The sequence below is a fragment of the Herpailurus yagouaroundi genome, unplaced genomic scaffold (assembly GCF_014898765.1).
Source record: "Herpailurus yagouaroundi ecotype Mexico unplaced genomic scaffold, PumYag 308, whole genome shotgun sequence".
Classification (NCBI taxonomy): Eukaryota; Metazoa; Chordata; class Mammalia; order Carnivora; family Felidae; genus Herpailurus; species Herpailurus yagouaroundi.
In genome coordinates this window covers 4,862,811-4,877,581 of record NW_024412525.1, presented here as the reverse complement: position 1 = coordinate 4,877,581, position 14,771 = coordinate 4,862,811, and the positions used below count along the sequence as shown (strand labels likewise).

Genomic DNA, 14,771 nt, shown 5'->3' with positions numbered 1-14,771 from the left:
GTGTGGGGGCGAGCTTACCGCCCCCCCATGGCGTGAGCCACGCAGTTTAGTTCCAGGCCCCCTCCAAGACCCCATCTGTATTTGTATTTGTAGTCTTTTTCTTAATGAGGACCCCTCAGGTTGCATAAGCTTTCAGCCCCACAAAATCTGGCTCTGCCCCCTGTATTCCCATCACCAAGATACATTCACCTGCCCCAGTCCCTTGCTGCCACTTCGCACAGCCCTGTCCCCTAGACATACACCCCCTGGTGTCTCCCTTGCTTCACTCGCATCCCCACACAAGTCCTGTGTGCCTTGTGGCTTCTCGGGTATCTGTTTATAGTTAGAAAGTTGCCCTGTTCCAGCTCTGCCCTTGTCACAGAAGGACCGTCTTGGCGAAACCTGACTGCTGTTGACTTTTGGCCACCCTGCCGTTGGCCTGCCTCTCTTCAGCACCTTAGATGAATGACCTGTCAGTCCATGTCCTTCATGTGTTGTGGGTCCTCCCTAGCTGAGTCCAAAGGTCTACACTGGGGCCAGGGGTCCTGATGGGAAATTAGCCCGAGAGAGGGGCTTTCTCGAAGAACCTAAAGTGCTCAGGTCTCCGTGGTCTCTCTGGTCCCTCTCGTTCACTCTCTGGGCAAGGTGAGTCCCTGTTTCCTGTCCAGTGGGCCCCAAGGGGCAAGCCCTTGTCCACATTATACCGCTGGAGGGGTACGGTGCAAACACTAGAACTTGGGGCTCCTCATTTGACTCCTGCCCAGTGATGTAGCCCCTGGCATTGACTTGCTTTTTAACTTCCAAGTTCGATATGACCCAGGAAAAAAATATGCACCTTCCAGTTCAAAGTACGTCAGGCCAAACCTCCCTCCCATTTGAGATTCTCAGATGTTGATTATTCTGGATCCTCAGGGTAGGGGGACAGGTGACCGCTGCAGATGATCCCTTTTTCTGAGGTGCGTAGTACCTTAAAGACATTACAAACCAGATTTAGGAATGGCTAAGTGCCATCTTGAGGAATAACTTCTTTTTTTTTTTTTTTTTAATGTTTATTTATTTATTTATTTATTTATTTATTTATTTTAATTTTTTAACCTTTATTTATTATTGAGAGACAGAGAGACAGAGCATGAGCAGGGGAGGGGCAGAGAGAGGGGGAGACACGGAATCCGAAGCAGGCTCCAGGCTCCTAGCTGTCAGCACAGAGCCCGACACGGGGCTCGAACTCACAAACCGTGAGATCATGACCTGAGTCAAAGTCAGACGCTTAACCAACCGAGCCACCCAGGCACCCCGATTTATTTTTTTGAGAGAGAGACAGAGAGATAGAGACACAGAGTGCAAGGAGGGAGGGGCAGAGAGAGGGGGAGACACAGAATCCGAAGCAGGCTTCAGTCAGGCTCCTAGCTGTCAGCACAGAGCCCGGCGTGGGGCTCGAACCCAAGGACCATGAGATCATGACCTGAGCCAAAGTCAGACGCTTAACCAACCGAGCCACCCAGGCGCCCCTTGATGAATAGCTTCTTTAGGAGCAATTATTAACCATCCATTTTTACGTATCAAAGTGCTAAGGGGCTTTATGGTAAAAATCAGGCCATTGCTTCCTATGAGTGAGCAGTCCAGGGCACAGGCGCAGATAAGAATGATTACTTGCATTTACTGAACATTTACTAAGTGCCAGGACCTCTCTTAAATTTTCTACTTGGATAATCTCATTTAATCCTATGACAAACCCAGGAGGTAGGTGCATATATTACCCTACAGATAGGGGAGTGAAAGCACAGAGAGGTTGAGTCACTCCCCCAAAGCTCCTTAGTTGGTAACTGGTGGAGCCAGGATTGGAGCTGGGGCAGTCTGACTCCGGAGCCAAAAATCTCAAGACCAATGCAGATTCAACTCAGTAAAAATAAACTAAAGGATTAGTTTGTAGGATGATGCATGAGAAGGGAATTTCAAGTTGCACAACTTACATGAAGTGGGAAGAGAGCCGGCTTTGGACTGTGTCCTGGGCTATGGTCCCAACTCTCCTACCTCCTAACCCTGTAGCTTCGGGCTACCTACCTGACCTCTCAGGTTCCTCCTCCCTAGGCTGGATCTCAGCACCTATCAGAATTTGCTAGCGTCATGGCGTCATGGCGTCATGGCAGGGATAGGTGTTAATTTCCTTTTCTTTTCTGTGCCGGTTGTCAAGTCTTCCTGAGGAGGGTGAGGAGGATTGGGAAATTCAAAATTAATTCTTGTTTTGTGAGGAAAATGTTCAGCCGGTTCTCCAATACCCGATCTTTTGGACAAGACTTTCTGCCAACCCCAGTTCCTACTGTTCCCTCTTGGGACTGCCTAGAATGGGAGGAGAGAGACTAGAGAAAGAGGGGCGTGGGCTTCCCTCCAGCCCTTCTTTCTGCATCATCTTTTTTTTTTTTTTCCTTTTTCAAAACAAGGATATTCTCTTGCATAACCACAGTACAAACGAACAGATTTCGGAAATGTCACGTTGATGCAGGACTAGTACCTAATAAACAATCCATATTTAAATTTTATCAGTTGCCCTAATCATTAGAATCCAATCCAGGACCATGCCTCTTTATTCCCCTTTACTCTAGAAGAAGTCCTCAGCCTTTTTCTGTTATTCGTGCCTCGAGGTGTTTCGAAGAGTGCAGGACCCTCCCTAGCCCTTTCTGGGCCTTGTCCAGTCTTCCCAGCTCCCTCCCATGCCCCCCTAGCCTCATCCTTGAGCAGGTCTGAATGAGGTAAGGGATGTGAGTTCCCTCGTAGGGACAACACTTAAGGGGTGCCAAAAAACTCAATTATCCAGAGCAGTATTTTTATGTATTTTTTTTTTTTTACTATTTTTTCTTGTTTATTTATTTTGAGAGAGAGAGAGCACAGGTAGGGGAGGGGCAGAGAGAGACAAAGAGAGAGAAACTCCCAAGCAGGCTCAGTGCTGTCAGAGCAGAGCCTGATGCAGGATTCCATCGCAATGAACCGTAAGATCAGACCTGAGCCACAATCAAGAGTCGACCGCTCAATCGACTGAGCCACCCCTGTGCCCCCCACCCCGCCAACCGAGAGCAATATTTTTAAAAACTCAAAATTAGTGCCAAAATTTCATAAAGAACGAAATATCAGCAGTTTAAGTAAAGACGGGACCGATAGCAGTGCCCCTGTAGGCCATGCTAGAGCCTCAGACAAGAGGGAAATTCAGTAATACCGATCTGGGTTTTATTTAAAATATGTCATTTATCATGGGTTTTTTGGTTTTGTTTTTTTTTTTTTTTTGCATTTTTATTTTGAAAAATATTCCATTAAGAAAATAGTATCAATCTTGATTACTGAGTTCTTGGATGCCCCTTACATGTCGTGTCCCCATGCCCTGCACAGTTAGGTCTCCTCCCTTCCAGCATCCTGTCCTGGGAACAAGGGGGAGAGAGAGGTGGGGCTCCCAGCCAGCCACTGTTCTTGTGCCCTGGCCAGAGTGCTGGAGGAGGGAGGGCGGGGCAGGGAGAGAAGAGGAGGGAGAGGAGGGGTACAGAGGCCTGGAGCCCAGCCGGGTTGCTGGCCTGGAGCCCTCTAACAGCTTCCAGCTGCTTCCACACCCACCAGACTTCCTGCCTTGGGAGTGGCTTTGGTTGTCATCCTCCCGCTTCTCATCAAATGTGTGATCAAATTAGATCCTTGATCCTCTCGTCTCTAACAGTCTCCTCTCTCTTAACACTGCATGGTTCCCGTTCGTTGATCCTATTCTGACCCCAGATCTGCCCCTGTTTTCATCCACCCTGGGAGCCCCTTCTGGATCAGTCACCAGAACATCCACCCAGGGCAGGGTGAGCACCGGACGCTGGTCCACGGTCCACAGTCGGAGCCAGTCACCCCGGCTGGGGACAGTTCTTGTGGCAACAGGAAAGAGCCTTGAACCGAGATTGAAAGACCCCATCAGGGTTTAGCCTCCCCTCCCATATGGCAGGTGGGTTATCTTGGCCAAGACTCTATCTCCTTGAACTTCAGGGTTTTTGTTAAAATGAGGGGTGATAATATTTTTCTGCCTGCCTCATGGGGCCATGAAAGAACCAAATGAGATAAGGATAAGAGTGCTTTGGGGATCATAAAGGGTTGTACTTCATATTTTCCCTTCTGTCATAAGATAATCCTTTATTTTTATAAAGACCGTATTCAGATCTGCCACATTTTTGACCTGAATCCATGCGAGGTATTCAGGCCGATTCAGGGCCCATGCTCATCCCTGGCTTGAACCAGCATTTCTGTCAGACTAAGTCACCAGGCAAAGCTGGAACCCCAGCCTGTCCCCCCCACCACCACTTGCCCACATCCATCACAGTGTAAAACATAATGGGTAGGACCCAGGTGGAGCTGTTGTGTTGTTTTGTATTGTACTGATGTTTCAAACGAAAGTTTTTCTACTTTACTGAGGTACAATTAACTGAAGGTAAACTGCATATATTTAAAGGGTAACATCTGATGGGTTTTGTGAAACTACGACCACGATTAACATAATGTCCCCTGACGTGTGGCTCTCCAGTTTCTTCCTGCCTCTTTGAAATCCTGCCATCTACCCCACTCCCCCTCAAACTTTCATCTGCTTTCTGTCACTATAGATTAGTTTGCATTTTAAAATTTCATATAATGGAGTCATACAGGATACATTTTCCACCTTGGGGGTGTCTGACTTCTTTCACTCGGCATAATTATTTTGAGATGCACCCGTAATAATTCATTTCTTCCTATTGTCAAGGCATAGCCCGTTGTATGGGTGTAGCACATACATTGTATTCACCTGTTCGTGGACATTTGGGGTTTTTTGCAGCCTGGGGCTCTGACAAGCTGCTATGAACATTTGTGCACAAGTCTTTGTGTGGACACATGCTTTTCGCTTCTTTTGGGTAAATACCTAGGAATCAGTGGGTTGTAAGATAACCACACGTTTAACTTATTAAGAGACTGCCAAACTTTCCCAAAGTGGAGGTACCCTTTATATCCTCATCAGCAGTGGATGAGTTCCATTCCCCTACAGTCTTGTCAACACTTGGTATGATTAGTCTTAATTTTAGCTATTCTAGTGGGTGTGTAGCGTTATTTCATTGTGCATTCAATTTGCCTTTCCCTAATGACTAATGATGTTGAGCATCTTTTCGTGTACTTGATTTGACATTGTAGATCTTCTTTGGTGGAGTGTCTGTTTACGTCTTTTGCCCATATTTTTTGTGGTGGTGGTGGTGGTGGTGTTTGCCGTCTTTAATATTTAGTGGCAAGAGTTCTCTATGTATTCTGGATAAAAATCTTACGTCTGGTACATGTTTTGCAAATGTGTCCTCCCTGTTTATGGCTTGCCGTTTCCTTTTTGTAACCGCATCTTTTGAAGAGTGGTTTTTCATTTTGGTGACGTTCAATTTCTTGATGATTTCTTGATGAAGTTGGTGAATTTTGTGTCATATTTAAGACATTTGCCAAACCGAAAATCACTGAAGATTTTTCTCCTATGGTCTCTCCTAGCAATCTTACAGTTGTGGCTCTTACATTTAGATCTTGGTTCCTTTTCAGTTAATTTTTTTACAGTAGGGTCAGGGGGCTTGTTTTTGTTTGCCTTAGGTGTCGGGATCTCTGTTTTTTCCGGCAGCCTGTATTAAGAAGGCTGTCAATCCCTCATTGAATTGCCTTTACACCGTTGTGGCAAACCAATTGACCATATATGCATAGATTATTCCTGGATTCTCTATTCTGTCCCATTGGTCTATACATATATCTTTATGCCAATATCACATTGTCTTGATTACTGTAGATTTACAATGAGTCTTGAAGTCAGAGAGTCTAAGGCTTCTAACTTTGCACTTCTTTTTGAAAGTTTTTTAGTTATTAGAGGTCCCTTGATTTCTAGATGCATTTCAGAATCAGCTTGTCAGCGTTTACAAAGGATCGTGTTGAATCTGTAGAAAAATACGGGGAGAACTGATACCTTAACGATATGGAATCTTCCGATCCATGCAAACAATACCTATCTCCTTTTATTTATATTTGGTTTAATTTCTCTCAGCAGTGTTTTATAATTTTTAGTATATAGGTCTTTCACATCTTTTGCCAAAGGTATTTCTTAATATTTCACACTTTTAATTCTATTGCAAATGGCGTTTTTAAAATTTCAATTTTCAGGTTAGTAGCTAGAGGTACAACTGATTTTACTATATTGACGGTGTATCCTGAGCCTCTCACCACCACCACCACCCCCCCCGGCTTTTAAAAACTCAATAACAGAACTGGGGCCTGGAAATACTGAGGTGCAGGGCCTTTGCATGATATGATAAGCATTTAAAGTGGTATGTAACAACGTTAGCATCTTTCCCTGTTTTAAGTCAGTAAGTCATTCCAGTAGCAGCCCCGCAGCCTGCCGTGGCTGTAAAGGGAATGCCAAGAGGGGGTGGGGTGGTGAATCTGACCCTCCACAGGCTGTGCTTCCCTAGATTTCTGAGGGTATTCTTGAGGTCCGACTAGATGGAAATATAGTGCAGCCCCTTTAAGAGACTAGGGCCAACCAGCCATCAGGCCACTGGGAAGGCAGCCTGGGAGATAAGATAAGGCCCCTGGGCTGGTTTAAGCCAGGGTCCTGGGCCACAGTGGCTGGGCTTACTGGTAGACAAACAGGAACCAGGGGTGATAAGGAGGAGGTGCCAGCTGCTAGACCCAGGCTGGCAAGGCCTGGAGCAGCCAGCTCACTCACTGGGCCCTGAAAGGAGAAGTGGGTATTCATTGCGGGCGTGCAGGGGGAGGGCACTTGCATTCTCCTGTGTATGCTATATATTTATGATCATGTTTTTAACACTCTAATAGAGTATACTTAAAGGCCTTACACGTAGTACATGTTCGATAAATCTGTTTGCTGAGCTCTCTATGTTCTCTCGGCTGCTATCTTTAAGCTCTAGTAAGATGCTCTGATATAAGGTTTTGAGACTACCTGGTTTCTTCCTCAAACTAGAAAAATCCCGGCAAGGACTTACTCTGAAAAGCCCGGAGCTGCTCATTTGCACATATCTGCATAGATTTGCATGTGTCCTACATGTGGATACTTTTATGCTGGATTTAGATTTCCCCAAATCAGAAGCCTATTTTTAAAGGGATAAAGAGGGGATTTGTCTCCACTCATTCCTGCCCACCTTTCAGCTGCATCCTCCAAAGATGCAAAAACAAAAAAGAACCCAAAAACAAAACAATTTCTGCAACTTTGAAATATAAAGAAGACCACCTATAGCTGCACAGTTTAAGTAGAGACGAGCAATCCTTTGCCGGTCAAGGAGTTTCCTTTCTTGGTTTCTGTTACAGTTCCTGCTAAGACTCTCCAAACTCCTGAGCGAGGCAGGGGATTATTAAGGCAACGAAGCCCTCTCGCTAAACAGCCAGGAGCTGAAATGCTCAGAAGCCTTCAAGGATTGTGCCCCGTACATGGACAGAGAAGCTAGAGACGCTTCCATCCACCTGAGACCACCTTCCCACTGCTTCCCGTCCCAGGGCTAGGGATGCGAGGGACTACCTTTGTCTGTTCTCCCTCCTCCAGGAATAAATAAAAATAGCATCCCCTCCCCCAGATCCCGGCTCCTCTATTGGCCTGCTAGGCAAATATTTCATAATGTGGGCTCATCCAATTGGGCACCACGCCAGAGCCAAGCGCCTCAGGTTGGAGTGTGCTCCAATCAGGCGGGGCAGCCTGGGTGGGACTAGAGGGCTCCCGCTCTCCGCTCTCCACATGGGAGGCCGGCATTACTCAGGTGGGTGACATCAAGGTGGGAGTTGGGCTGGCCCAGGGCTGGGAAGAGAGGACAGGGCTGTCCATCAGTCAGCCGGAGGCAACCCAGCGCTGAAGGGGTTAAGGCCAGTCAGCATGTGTGGCTGTTAATGATTGCTACCCACCAGGGACCTGGTGAGTATTAAAGGAAACCTTTTCCCTATTCCTGAGTGTGAAAGGAGTCGGGGGACGAGCAAGCAGAGGCCGGCGAGTGAGTGGTGAGAGTGGTGATCTGTCCCCGTGTGTTTGCCTGGGTGGCTCTGGACCAGGTAAGGGAGCGCTGGATACACCCAGTCCGTCAGCTAGAACGGGCTTTTGTTACAGCCGGATACAAATTCTCAGCTTGGGGCCAGATTTCAGTATCAGGCTATTTCTTACAAGGGAATGTTGAGGGTTGCTTTCATCCAAGGGGGTGAACTACTTGGCACAGGAGCTGGAGATACAAACCATTGTCTATCCTGATGTGGAGACAATGGTTTTGTGTGTGGCCACCCTGCACATAAAGCTGGCTGGCTGCGTCCTCCCTCTCTGAGCCATTGTCTCCAGAGAGGGGCTTGGGAGCCCCGGGCAGAAGCGCCCCCGGCCTGCCCTCTCGTGGGCTGATTTCCTGGGAGCAGGCAAGAGGGAAGGCAGAGAGGCCCCGCCAAAGAGGCTGGGATCGCTGTGGCTTGTCCTTCCATCTTTTTTTACTTAGGTGTGGAGAGGAAGAGGGTAGGACAGAACCCGTGAGGGAGGCGGTGCAGAGAGCTGGCAGTGGCCCGGGAGTGCGACTCTCATGAAGAAGACAAAGTTTGTCATTTGGGAGCCAGACAAATCCAGAAAAAAAAAAAAGAGGACCAATCTTTTGGGTTCGGGTGTCTCTCGTTCCCTTTCTCTCAACTTCAGGTCCCTCCTTCCCTCAGCTTCCAAAACATTTGTGCTCTTTGACCCAGGCACCATCTCCAGATAAGTCAGACTCCTGCAGGGAATGTGGACCAGAGTTCTGGGTTTTGTTGGAGGGGGCAGGTGCACTGTTTTCAGCTGATGGTGTGTGTATATGTGTGTGTGTGTGTGTGTGTGTGTGTGTGTATGCTCAGCACGCATGTGTACTCATGTGTGCACATGCGACAAAAAATGAAAGCCTGATCTGTCTCCAAAGCAGAAATGTTGACTCCCCCACCCCGCTGCCCCGCCGCCCCCACCTCCCTTAGCCAGGAGCTCTTTTGTAGCCGTGCCACTTTCTTGGGACGAAAAAGGTTGGAGGGCATAATGCTGATGTTAGGTGGCCCTGAAGGGGACTGTTGGGTAGGAACGGAGCACTCCCTGTGCCATCTTGGAGGCAGATTTGAGAGATAAGGCAAACCCAAGCCCCTGGTGGCTTTCAGCTGGGCGCTTCAGCTGCCGGGCTCCCCACAGGCAAACAGAAACCAGGCACAAGAAAGGGGAAGGGCCGGGCCCGGGACCCAGCAGGGCAAGAGCAAAAGCCAAGTTTCTGGGCATGTGAGCCAAGAAAGGGGGGGGGGGGGGGGGAGTAGAGATGGGAGGAGCGGGGCCACTTGTTGTGCTCTGCCCTGTATTAAGAGAGTGAGCCGCAGAGGGGATCGGCCGTCTTCCGCCCTCACAAGTCCCAGGGGAAGTGGCACGGAGGGCCTGGCACCCCCAGGCTGGATGGACTTCCTGGGCATACAGCCTGCGCAGTGGGCCCCACAGGCTCAGCAAGGCCTGGTTTAATGCTCTGCTGTTGCCGTCCTGACATTCTTAATCTTCGAACAAGGGGCCCTGCGTTTTTATTTTGCACCAGGCCCTGGGAATTCCGTAGGCTGTGCCGTCCCCGGGCCCAGCCGGGAGTTGCAACAGCAGCACAGTGGCTCACACGCTCTGACAGGTGCAGGCAGCCGCACCTGTTACTCTGGTGTCACTTACCCGGACTGGCACCTGTCCTGACCGGCACCAGTACAGCATCCTTCTCCCTTTCCTCCTCTCCACTCCCCTCCCGAGAGCATTCTGTTCCTTCTTGTTGCAGCTTCCCTGCCTCGTCTTCCTTCGAGGCTATTTGCATGGCAGGCGGGGGCGGGGGGAACAGGGGTGGGGACAGTGGTCCCCTCTTTCTGTCTCCCTCTTCCCTTCCCTTTGCAGGCCCCCTCTTTTCCTTGGCTGGGGTCTAGGCCTGGGAGTGCCTCTCCCGTTCCTCTGAGATCTTCCTCCCCTGTCTCGACCTGGGTTATCAATGAACGCACTCTGGCACCCGCTTCAAGTGCTGTTTGTTTAGGGACAGATTGTTTCCCTGTGATTACCACAGGCTCCAGGTCTGGGTGGTAGGGTGGGATGGGGGAGGCGCAGGGAAGGAGGACTTCTAAGCCCCCTGTCCTTGGTGGCCACTCCTCTATCTTTTCCCTGTGTGCCTGCTCTTCCTGTTCTAAACCAAAGGACCCTGCAGCTCACCTCTTTCCTCCTCCTCCTCCTCCCTCTGGTCTCTGCCAGAAGTTGGCCAATCCAAGACAGAAAAGGAAGGCAGGGGAGGAACGGGCTCCCCCATTCTTTCCCCCTTACCACCTCTCCTCTCTGCACAGAGTGAGCTGCTTGCTGTGTAACCTTTCCCCAGTGCCTCCCCCAAGCCTGCCCCCAACAGGCTGTCAGTAACAATATTCCCCATCTTGGAGGGGAATCTCTTAATGTATATGCTTTAAAAAGTGATGGATTCTCCAAATCAATTCTGATGCGACTTTGAAATGTACCAAACTCTGGTGGTGGTGGCAGATTTCCCCTGCTTCTTGCTGTAGCTGAGGACTTGCAGGGTACCTGTACTCCCTGAGGACCCTGAGCCCAGAGCAGCTGGTGTGGAAGTACATGTTCCAGAGAATCAAAAAATATTAGAACCGGAAGGTGGCTTGCAGAGACTCTGGCCCCGTGCTGTCCAGATAGACTGCTGCATGATGGTAGAGTGCGCCATGGCTGTCTGTCCCGTGTGGTCGCCTCTGGAGACTGTGACCGTTGAGCCACACGGTGAGATGTGGCTAGCATGACGAGCGACTGGCATTTTAATTTTATTTCATCTTAATTAATTCCAATGTAAATAGTCCCATATGACTAATGGCTACTAAACTGGACGGCACAGCTTTAGAATAATGCTACTTGGGGGCGCCTGGGTGGCGCAGTCGGTTGGGCGTCTGACTTCAGCCAGGTCACGATCTCGCGGTCTGGGAGTTCGAGCCCCGCGTCGGGCTCTGGGCTGATGGCTCAGAGCCTGGAGCCTGTTTCCGATTCTGTGTCTCCCTCCCCCGTTCATGCTCTGTCTCTCTCTGTCCCAAAAATAAATAAACGTGGAAAAAAAATTAAAAAAAAAAAAAGAAGAATGCTACTGGTTTTATGTGATCCCTTTAATCTATTAATGATTATAACTTCAGCAATTTGCCAAGGAATGATCATGTGCCAGGCATTTTCCTCTGTGCTTCCAACATGTGATCTTGTTTAACTTAACATCTCTGGTGTCACTTTGTTACAGATGGGGAAACCACTGCCCTCACCCTTTTCCGTAAGGTTAATCCACACACTCTCCATTCTTTGACTCTATGGGACAGCCTTCTTCAATAGTTCTCTAAGTCCTTTCCTTTCTATATCTCACTTCTCCTCTCTGGGATAGCAGGGGGAGCACTCTACAGCTGTCCTCAGTCCACAGAGGGGGAAGACGGCAATGACCTTCCCCAGGTACAGCCATTTTCTGGCCCGTTCCACTGGTGGCCTGCGTTCCCAGGATCACTTTGGATCCTCCCTACAGCAGACAGCAATCTGGGGAGATGCCTCTGCCCTCAGAGCCCTTGGCAAGCTCCCCAAGCACATGGGAAGTTCCAGACTCCTCACTCCCAGCAGAAGGAGGTGTTCGGAATTTCCCACAATCCATCTGTGTCCCCCAGTCTAGGAGAGATGAGCAGCTGAGCCCTCCCTGGGGGGAGAGGCCGGCTTGGCTCCCCCAGGGCAGGTGAGGGGTGATGCTAACACTAAAGCTTTGCTGCCATCCGCCTGCCTTTGCCCCCCCTTGCTCCATGCGCCTCCCTGAGATGAGGGCTCCTCCCCCCCAGAAGCAATTGTCCAGGCCCCTGCTCTCTGCTCCCATTGATTTACTGCTCTCCTCTCCCCCAGACAAAGCCCCTGCTTCCTAGACTCTTATCAGCATGGGCCGGCCAGTTGGGAGCGGGGAGGCGAGGAGGGGGCCCCGGAGCATATGGAACCTGCCTTCACATCCCCCAGCGAGAGGGACCGGAAGCTGAGCCCTCCTGCCTCTCTCACTCACAGTTCCAGCTCCCAAAGTGCAATGGCACACGTCCACTCCTCCCACTGCCTCTGCAACCACGGCCATCACCCATTCCGTTCCTACTGTGTGTGAGGTGCTGGCCAACAGCAACCGAGAAGGCCCAGGCGGTAAGCAGTTTGTATGCGGCCGCCCTTCCGCATCTCCGCACCTAGGCAGGTGTTGTCGGACTAACATTCGTGGGTACCCCCTCGCCCCTGCTGCATGTCACACACAGTCCCCAGACCTATGGCCCACGGGCTTACAAGTAAGAGGGTTTGTGTCTTTTATCCCTGTGTTCTTGCAGCCAGCCTGGTGGAGCAGGTGTCTCCCCTCTGAATCATGAAGCTTTGTCCCTCTTCTTTCCTGGAGACAAAAAAGGCTCAGATTGGACAAAGAACAGGAACTTTGTCTTCTCTCTCCAGTCACTAGGGTTGGGACAACGGACCTCAGCTTCCCTGACTCTGATATGGGCCTTGCCTTCCTCCAAATGCAAAGCCCAGACCACATGAGCTTAATTTATCCCCTTTGTTCTGAACCCCTTCATCTGTGTTGTGTACTGAACAAGGCCTATGTATTACCAGTGGTTCATTTTTTTAATTATTATTCTCTTTTAATTTTATTTTTTTTAATTTACATCCAAATTAGTTAGCATATAGTGCGACAATGATTTCAGGAGTAGATTCCTTAGTGCCCCTTCCCCACTTAGCCCATCCCCCCTCCCACACCCCCTCCAGTAACCGTCTGCTCCACATTTAAGAGTCTCTTCTGTTTTGTCCCCCTCCTTGTTTTTATATCATTTTTGTTTCCCTTCCCTATGTCCATCTGTTTTGTCTCTTAAAGTCCTCATATGAGTGGGGTCATATGATGTTTGTCTTTCTCTGACTGACCACTTTCACTTAGCATAATACTCCAGTTCCATCCGCGTAGTTGCAAACGGCAAGATTTCATTCTTTTTGATTGCCGCATAATACTCCATTGTATATATATACCACATCGTCTTTATCCATTCATCCATCGATGGACATTTGGGCTCTTTCCATACTTTGGCTGTTGTCGATAGTGCTGCTATCAACACGGGGGTGCATGTGTCCCTTTGAAACAGCACGCCCGTATCCCGTGGATAAATGCCTAGTAGTGCAATGGCTGGGTCGTAGGGTAGTTCTCTTTTTAGTTTTTTCGAGGGACCTCCATACTGTTTTCCAGAGTGGCTGCACCATTGGTTCATTGTTGACACAAGGAAGCTGAGGCACAGGACAACTTGACCCTCCCCGGTTGCTGGATTGATAACTGAGAAGGCATTTGTAGCCTTGGAGGGTGTGGAAGGAGGGACGTTAGTCTGGTTGCATTGTTCTCTGAACACTGACTCTGTCGAATGCTTTCCCTTGGGGTGAGGTGGGGTGGGACTGTTGTCTGGGACACCAGAACCAAATCTGCTGAGCTAGGAATGAAGAGAGCTGGTTCCAGTGACCTTCTGGAGGCTCGGAAGCAGACAGCTGGGCCGCCTCAGCTTCTGAAAGGTTGGGGTTTTGGGATTTAGCTCAGAGCCGGGGCGGGGGGGGGGGGGGAGACAGTAATTAATTAGTATCCTGCCCCTTTATCTCGTGGGACTCTTGCTGACTGTCAGGAGAAGGCGGCTTGGAGGCTGAGGGAAGAGACTGGGGCCTTCCCCCTGCTCCCATCAGGCTTCACCACTCAGGAAAGGCTGTGAGGAGGGAAGGTGGAGCCAGAATGACAGCCCTTCCCAAATGTCCTTTCCCTTCAGCAGGGAACAAAACCAAAGCGTGAGGGCAAGGAAGGTGAGGAGCCCCAGGGAGCTGCGTGTCCCCAGTTCTCCCAAGTTGGGTCAGGCGTGGGGTGGAAAAGCGGGAAAGGCCCCTCTCGTCCTGCGTCCTGCACATCACAACTTCTGGGCCCAGAATCCCTATCTTGACGCTTGCAAGGGCCGTTGGTGTTCTGCCAGTTAAGGAATGGCGACTTCAGGAATGACGTTCAGTAATTCGTCGACCAGAAAGCGCAGGGGCCTGGAGTCCTGTGGGCCCCCCCTCCCCCGTGGTGTCTTTGGATCTCTGGGGGGGGGGGGGGGGGGGCGGGGCAGGCACCGGTGGGGAGGTGAGGAGGGGGCGCTCAAGAGGCTTGGTAGAGCTGCTCTTTACTGACCAATAAGGGAGAATTTCAACGTTTTCATAACATAGCATGGCTGTGCTGAATATCCACCCCGGTTATCTTCATTTTTCGGGAGATGAATGGAATCACATAAAGTAAAATCGTCATCGTCGTCGCCGTCGTCATCAGTTTGAAGATAAGATAATCCAAGCTGGGGCACAAGATCAGAATGAACACTCCCCGCAAACTTCCCCTCCCTGAGATATCCGCCGCTCCCCGCCGCACACACGCACACGCGCGCGTGCACGCTACAAACAGTGACCGGGACTAAAGAGCCCGCGAGAGCGCAACCCTTACTCTGCCGTCTGGGGCTTCTTTCCAGCCCAGGGCAGGGGCTAGGAGATAGTACGGCGAGGCCCCAAGGAAGGACACGGTGGGGAAGGGAGGAAACCTGACTCTGGACCCCTGATTTGTGATTTCCCCTCCGTTGGCTACTAAGCCAGCTCATCTGCTTTCTATCTGAGGTAGGGACCGAGCTCCGGGTGAACATCCCCCAGCATTCCACAACCGGTCATAGTAAGGGAAATGTGTTTTGGCCCTTTGGGGTGGGGATGGGGGCTGTGAGGATAGGCGGAGTTG

The 14,771-nt window shown here is 50.1% G+C and overlaps 1 protein-coding gene across 23 annotated transcripts in view; it reads left to right on the top strand.

The window, feature by feature from the left end:
* The window catches only part of PLEKHA6 (pleckstrin homology domain containing A6), a 144,009-nt gene that overhangs the window by 78,501 nt on the left and 50,737 nt on the right, over positions 1-14,771 (top strand). The window contains exon 1 of one of the 23 annotated variants that reach the window (XM_040462140.1): positions 7,679-7,897. The exons of 21 other annotated variants lie outside the window; for them this stretch is intronic. The gene's annotated coding sequence lies outside the window, so the exon portion shown is untranslated. Of the gene's footprint in view, positions 1-7,678; positions 7,898-7,936; positions 8,032-14,771 lie in introns of those variants that run through there. One more of the 23 variants, XM_040462142.1, reaches the window with a different exon arrangement.